The 8,267-nt window shown below is 53.7% G+C and overlaps 1 pseudogene; it reads left to right on the plus strand.

Annotated features, from left to right (window-relative positions):
• The first annotated feature begins 248 nt into the window (after nt 1-248).
• Nucleotides 249-2,767, plus strand: LOC139399596 (piggyBac transposable element-derived protein 4-like; annotated as a pseudogene).
• The last annotated feature ends 5,500 nt before the right edge of the window (nt 2,768-8,267 follow it).

Genomic DNA, 8,267 nt, shown 5'->3' on the forward strand with positions numbered 1-8,267 from the left:
TGGCCCTGTGTTACAAGTTGTTCCCCTGTGTCTGGGCCGGGTCAGAGTGACCCTGGCACCACTTGTCCACAAGAACTCAGTGCAAGACCTCGTTGCAATCACACGGGGAGGCCTGCCAAGCGTACCGGACGGGCCGAAGGGTCCGAAGGAGCAGACAGGGCCGACCGCGCGCCTCATCCGTTCGCGTGCCTCGTCCCATTCACGTGGCCACTGTAAGGCCGCCGTAGAGAGGCTACTAATATTGTCAGGAAGAAGAAGGAAGAAGAAGAAGAAGAAGGAAGAAGAAGGAAGAAGAAGAAGAAGACGAGGACAACGACGAGGAGGAATACGACCCCGCCGAGCGTGAGCCCTCCGCCTACGACTGTAAGCCGGCCGTACAGAGGCTACTAATATTGTCAGGAAGAAGAAGGAGAAGAAGAAGAAGGAGAAGAAGAAGGAAGAAGAAGCAGAAGAAGATGAGGACTATGATGAGGACGATGATGAGGAGGAATACGACCCCGCCGAGCGCGAGCCCTCCGCCTACGACGCCTCGCAGTCCTTGTTTGAGCGCGGCTCAGGTCCTGGAACAGATATCCTCCAGTGTCGACCAAGAAGACGAGGAAGACTACATGGAATCCGAAGAGGAGGACGTTTCGGAAGATGAAGACGGTGAGGAATACAACCCCGAGCGTGATGCGGACGACGACGACGATGACGACGACGACTCGGCCTCACGGTCGTGCTCCTCTTCGGAGGAAGAGCGAGAGGGAGAGCGAGAGGGAGACACGGCCGCTGCCCGAGAGCGAGACACAGAGCCAGCCAGAGAGCCAGAGCGAGACAGAGAGGACGCGGCGGCAGCCGCCCGAGCCCAAAGGGAGACGTTGCTGTCAAAGAACGGCAAAATCAAATGGTCCTCCGTGGCCTATCGCGGCCCGGACCGGCCCCGCGCCATCCGCCGCCCCGGCTCCGTCGTGACGCCGGGCCCCACGGCCTACGCCGCGTCGCGAGCGCTCGACATCGAGTCCGCCTTCCGGCTGTTTGTCACACCGGCGATAGAAAGGATCATTGTGGACATGACAAATCTGCAGGGGGTGAGAAAATACGGCGACGGCTGGCGACCCATGGACTCCACCGACCTGCGCGCCTACGTAGGGCTGCTGATCCTAGCCGGCGTCTACAGGTCCCGAGGCGAGGCCGCGGCCAGCCTGTGGGACGCCGAGAGCGGCAGGACCGTGTTCCGCGCCACCATGCCGCTCAAGGTGTTTCACAAGTACTCGAGGCTGCTGCGATTCGACGACCGCCAGTCGAGACCCGCCAGACTCGCCACCGACAGACTGGCGGCCATAAGAGAGGTATGGGACCTGTGGGAGGAGCGGCTGCCGGCCCTCTACAACCCGGGGCCCGACCTGACGGTGGACGAACAACTGGTCCCGTTCAGAGGTACCGTCTATGTATCTGTGTATGTGCGTGTAGCATAGAGAGGTAGCACTAGTAGCGTGGGCAGTAGTAGCAATGGGCAGTAGTAGCAATCCGCAGTAGTAGCAATGGGCAGTAGTGGCGGCGGCGGCGGCGGCGGCGGCTCCGTGCTTCTACACCTACATCGCTTGCTGTTTGGGGTTTTAGGCTGGGTTTCTGTACAGCACTTTTGAGATATCAGCTGATGTACGAAGGGCTATATAAATAAATTTGATTTGATTTGATTTGTGTAACATAAACGCAGTGTCCCCGCTTTAACGATGACGCTGCTAATCTCCTCTCCCCTCCTTTCTCACCACCGAAAGGACGCTGTCCTTTCCGACAGTACATTCCCAGCAAGCCGGCCAAATACGGCATCAAGTCGTGGGTGGCCTGCGACGCCAAGTCCAGCTACGCTTGGAAGATGCAAGTCTACACCGGCAAGGCGGCCGGCGGAGGCCCCGAGAAGAACCAGGGCGCCCGCGTCGTCCTCGATCTGACCGAGGGACTGCCGGGCGGTCACAACGTCACGTGTGACAATTTCTTCACCTCCTACGAACTGGGCCAGCGGCTCCTCGAGAGGAACCTCACCATGGTGGGCACGGTGAGAAAGAACAAGGCCGAGCTCCCGCCCGCGCTGCTCCAGTCAAAGGGCAGACAGGTCCTGTCCTCCAGGTTCGCCTTCACGCCCACCGCCACTCTAGTGTCCTACCTGGCAAAGAGAAATAAGAACGTGCTACTTCTGAGCACGCTGCACGCGGAGCCCGACGTTAGCGATCGCCGCGACCGGAAGCCGGCCCTCATCCTAGACTACAACTGCAACAAGGGCGGCGTGGACAACCTAGACAAGGTGGTCGGGACCTACAGCTGCAGACGGATGACCGCCCGCTGGCCCCTGGTCATCTTCCACAACATCCTCGACGTGTCCTCCTACAACGCCTTTGTCATATGGCGAGAGATCAAGCCCGACTGGATGCCTGGGAAGCGGAACAAGAGGAGGGTGTTCCTGGAGCAGCTCGGAAAGGCACTCGTGAAGCCCTTGATACAAAGAAGGCAGCGGCTCCCCCGCACCCAAGCCGCGTCCGCACTTGTCAAAGTCCTACAGAGTGCCACCGCCGAGGCTCGTCCGCCAGCCCGGGAGCAAGCCGCTGGCCCGGCCGCCGCCCCGCCTGTGGCGAGTAAGAGGAAGAGGTGTCAGCTCTGCCCACCCAAGAAGGACGCCAAGACCTACACCGCGTGCTGCAGGTGTAACAAATACATCTGCAAAGGCTGTTCACACGCATACTGTCAAACTTGTGCCCACTGGGCCTTTAGCCAAGACGGGACAGGGTGACCCGGGGGGACACTGTGTGCTAGGCATAATAGGAGGACAACGGGAGGGTTAAAAGATTGGTATAAGTTTTACTATGGGGTGACATATATGGACTAACAACACTGGTGTGATATGTGCAGGTGCAGGTGCACTATGTTATGCAGTAATGCTTCCTATGAATAAAAAGCAACACACATCTCTGACTGATCATTAATGAACTCCATGTTCTGTCCAATAAAGGCCAATTGCCTGGTGTGTCTTCCCCTCCAAGCCGTTTTGAATAGACTTGATACTTCTTCCCCAGTGTTGAGACAGGCCGAATGTTGTAAGAGCCAAAGAACAGACCTTGCTATTTAATCATTTCCCTGTAATAAGGTTGGGTACACACCTACTACAGGCTTGGCTGAGTGCCCAGGGCTAGATAAACAATTACATTTGGAAGACTGGAGACCAGACACACTTGGCTGAGTGCCCAGGGCTAAATAAAAAAACATAGTTGTAAGACTGGGGGAAGGGTTGATAACCCTGACAGGGGTGGAGACAGTGAGCCTGGCTGGATACAGCCATAATCTCTGGGTGGAACATGTGTGGTGGTAATGTGACTTCTCTTTGTAATCTATGTGAATAAAAAACAAACAAGGCTCTGAAATGACTGGTTATTCACTTTATTGCTGTCACGTCAAACCAAGGACACATAATGGTATAGTATAATGACACACATATACTGCCTGATATTCATTGAGATGCAGGAATTCAATGTTCATGTCCTCTATCTCTTTGCATATGGACCGGACTGCATGAAGTGTTTGAGATGGGGTGGAGTTTCCATCTCCCATTGTCTCCTGATCGGTCCTGCTACATTTTTCACCATCCTGCTCCTGCAGAGCTCTTGCAGTGTAGGAGAGGGTCTTGGTACAAAGGTCACCTTTTCAACCTTGCTCATATAGTCCAGCAAACGTGCCATGGTGTCGAAGTGTAATGCTGTGTCAATCACATTGTTGACTACTACATCTTTTACAAGCACAAACCCGTACTTATCAAATGTTACCTTGTATGAGTTGCCGTTAGCGGTTACAAGTTCGAAGAGGTATCCAATGTCGTTGTCGTCCATATGACAGATTGCTGCAGCCGGATTGGGGTGTTCCTCTTCCATTTTTTGTAGGTCCTGTATCACTTCAATGTGCTTGTATGACCCTGGGGAACTGCCCGTTAGAAGTCCCCACCATGCATGCTTTAGTTGCTGTTTCATGTAACGCATGCCTTCCACCGCAAGTGTGCCAGCCGAATTGTTCGGCCCATTGGGTATGTCTCCCGGTCTAGCCATCAAGTAACCTTCTGGGACTGCTTTAATCACATCCTCTATCATCGCAGCAGGATCACCGCTGTCCCAGTCTACAAAGTCTGTGCATTTGTAATAGCCTCGGGTGATGTATATAGCAAATGGGATGAGGCTATTGTCGGGGCTCTTCACCATACCTGAACACACACCTCCGGGCATGTCACCAACGTAGGCCGCGATGGCAATAGCTCCTACAGTAACATCGGGTCTATTTAGGTATGATATTAGCTGCTCTTCGGAGACGGAACCCCACCACTTCTCACCCAGAGATTCTAACAGTGGAAGCCACGATCTGTTCAATAGAGGCCAGTTGCCATATTCATTTCGGTAAGAGACACGGATTGAATCGAATTGTCTTCCGTTTACATAGGCCATTGTCCAAACCCGTACCTATTTCGCTATATGTGTGTAAATGGTATGATAGTTCTTTTGAAAAAAGCAATGATAAGTACCAGGGAATTGGAAGCATATCACAACCCGCAAACAGTCAATAACCCCAGGGAAAGTGCCTCATGTTTATAACTGTTGTTGCTAGGGAGGTGGCTAGTGGCTCCTCAGGATGATGCTGAGATGTAGCTCTCTGAACAGCTTACACAGCCACAATGCCTATGCCTAACCGTAACCCATCATGGGAATGTTGGTTGACCGTGACACCTACTGCAAGTGTCACGTTTACCAGCCACATATAGAACTCGTGGCTGTTACGGTGCGTGAATGAGGACCCAAAAGCGAATTAACTTAAACAGAGCTTCTTTAATTACCAAACATAGGTAGGCTCAGACGGACCGGCAGATTCCGACAGGACAAGACAAGGTTACAGCAAACATGACGACAGTCTGGTTCAGGCATGAAACACAACAAACAAGAATCCGACAAGGACAGGAGCAGGAACAGAGAGAGATATAGGGACCTAATCAGAGGGAAAAAGGGAACAGGTGGGAAAAGGGGTGACGAGGTGGTTAGGAGGAGACAAGGCACAGCTGGGGGAAAGAGGGGGAGAAAAGGTAACCTAACAACGACCAGCAGAGGGAGACAGGATGAAGGGAAAGGACAGAGACAAGACACAACATGACAGTACATGACAGTACCCCCCCACTCACCGAGCGCCTCCTGGCGCACTCGAGGAGGAAACCTGGCGGCAACGGAGGAAATCCTCGATCAGCGCACGGTCCAGCACGTCCCGAGAGGGAACCCAACTCCTCTCCTCAGGACCGTACCCCTCCCAATCTACGAGGTACTGGTGACCACGGCCCCGAGGACGCATGTCCAAAATTCTACGGACCCTGTAGATGGGTGCGCCCTCGACAAGGATGGGGGGGGGGGGGGGGGGAGACGAGCGGGGGCGCGAAGGACGGGCTTGATGCAGGAGACATGGAAGACCGGGTGGACGCGACGAAGGTATCGCGGAAGAAGAAGTCGAACTGCGACAGGATTAATGACCCGAGAAATACGGAACGGACCAATGAACCGCGGGGTCAACTTGCGAGAAGCCGTCTTAAGGGGAAGGTTCTGAGTGGAGAGCCAAACTCTCTGACCGCGACAATATCTAGGACTCTTAGTTCTACGCTTATTAGCAGCCCTCACAGTCTGCGTCCTATAACGGCAAAGTGCAGACCTGACCCTCTTCCAGGTGCGCTCGCAACGTTGGACAAAAGCCTGAGCGGAGGGGACGCTGGACTCGGCGAACTGAGATGAGAACAGCGGAGGCTGGTACCCGAGGCTACTCTGAAAAGGAGATAGCCCGGTCGCAGACGAAGGAAGCGAGTTGTGGGCGTATTCTGCCCAGGGGAGCTGTTCTGACCAAGACGCAGGGTTGCGAAAAGAAAGACTGCGTAAGATGCGACCAATAGTCTGATTGGCCCGTTCTGCTTGACCGTTAGACTGGGGGTGAAAGCCGGAAGAGAGACTGACGGAAGCCCCAATCAAACGGCAAAACTCCCTCCAAAATTGAGACGTGAATTGCGGACCTCTGTCCGAAACGACGTCTGACGGAAGGCCATGAATTCTGAAAACATTCTCGATGATGATTTGTGCCGTCTCTTTAGCAGAAGGAAGCTTAGCAAGGGGAATGAAATGAGCCGCCTTAGAGAACCTATCGACAACCGTAAGAATAACAGTCTTCCCCGCTGACGAAGGCAGTCCGGTGACAAAATCTAAGGCGATGTGAGACCACGGTCGAGAGGGAATAGGAAGCGGCCTGAGACGGCCGGCAGGAGGAGAGTTACCGGACTTAGTCTGCGCGCAGACCGAACAAGCAGCCACGAAACGACGCGTGTCATGCTCCCGGGTGGGCCACCAAAAACGCTGGCGAATGGAAGCAAGCGTACCCCGAACGCCAGGGTGGCCGGCTAACTTGGCAGAGTGAGCCCACTGAAGAACGGCCAGACGAGTAGGAACGGGAACGAAAAGAAGGTTCCTAGGACAAGCGCGCGGCGACGGAGTGTGAGTGAGCGCTTGCTTTACCTGCCTCTCAATTCCCCAGACAGTCAACCCGACAACACGCCCCTCAGGGAGAATCCCCTCGGGGTCAGTGGAGGCTACTGAAGAACTGAAGAGACGAGACAAAGCATCAGGCTTGGTGTTCTTAGAGCCCGGACGATAAGAAATCACGAACTCGAAACGAGCGAAAAACAGCGCCCAACGCGCCTGACGCGCATTAAGTCGTTTGGCAGAACGGATGTACTCAAGGTTCCTATGGTCAGTCCAAACGACAAAAGGAACGGTCGCCCCCTCCAACCACTGTCGCCATTCGCCTAGGGCTAACCGGATGGCGAGCAGTTCGCGGTTACCCACATCATAGTTACGTTCCGACGGCGACAGGCGATGAGAAAAATACGCGCATGGGTGGACCTTGTCGTCAGAGAGGGAGCGCTGAGAAAGAATGGCTCCCACGCCCACCTCTGACGCGTCAACCTCGACAACGAACTGTCTAGAGACGTCAGGTGTAACAAGGATAGGAGCGGATGTAAAACGATTCTTGAGGAGATCAAAAGCTCCCTGGGCGGAAACGGACCACTTAAAGCACGTCTTGACAGAAGTAAGGGCTGTGAGAGGAGCTGCCACCTGACCGAAATTACGGATGAAACGACGATAGAAGTTCGCGAAGCCGAGAAAGCGCTGCAGCTCGACGCGTGACTTAGGGACGGGCCAATCAATGACAGCTTGGACCTTAGCGGGATCCATCTTAATGCCTTCAGCGGAAATAACAGAACCGAGAAATGTGACGGAGGAGGCATGAAAAGTGCACTTCTCAGCCTTCACAAAAAGACAATTCTCTAAAAGGCGCTGGAGGACACGTCGAACGTGCTGAACATGAATCTGGAGTGACGGTGAAAAAATCAGGATATCGTCAAGGTAAACGAAAACAAAGATGTTCAGCATGTCTCTCAGGACATCATTGACTAATGCCTGAAAGACAGCTGGAGCGTTAGCGAGGCCGAAAGGAAGAACCCGGTATTCAAAGTGCCCTAACGGAGTGTTAAACGCCGTCTTCCACTCGTTCCCCTCCCTGATGCGCACGAGATGGTAAGCGTTACGAAGGTCCAACTTAGTGAAAAACCTGGCTCCCTGCAGGATCTCGAAGGCTGAAGACATAAGAGGAAGCGGATAACGATTCTTCACTGTTATGTCATTCAGCCCTCGATAATCTATGCAGGGGCGCAGAGACCCGTCCTTCTTCTTGACAAAAAAAAACCCCGCTCCGGCGGGAGAGGAGGAGGGGACTATGGTACCGGCGTCAAGAGCTACAGACAAATAATCTTCGAGAGCCTTACGTTCGGGAGCCGACAGAGAGTATAGTCTACCCCGGGGGGGGGTGGTTCCCGGAAGGGGATCAATACTACAATCATACGACCGGTGTGGAGGAAGAGAGGTGGCCCTGGACCGACTGAACACCGTGCGCAGATCGTGATATTCCTCCGGCACCCCTGTCAAATCACCAGGCTCCTCCTGTGAAGAAGAGACAGAGGAAACAGGAGGGATAGCAGACATTAAACATTTCACATGACAAGAGACGTTCCAGGAGAGGATAGAATTACTAGACCAATTAATGGAAGGATTATGACAAACTAGCCAGGGATGGCCCAAAACAACAGGTGTAAAAGGTGAACGAAAAATTAAAAAAGAAATGGTTTCACTATGATTACCAGAAACAGTGAGGGTTAAAGGTAGCGTCTCACGCTG

This window comes from Oncorhynchus clarkii, unplaced genomic scaffold (assembly GCF_045791955.1).
Source record: "Oncorhynchus clarkii lewisi isolate Uvic-CL-2024 unplaced genomic scaffold, UVic_Ocla_1.0 unplaced_contig_9924_pilon_pilon, whole genome shotgun sequence".
NCBI classification, from domain to species: Eukaryota; Metazoa; Chordata; class Actinopteri; order Salmoniformes; family Salmonidae; genus Oncorhynchus; species Oncorhynchus clarkii.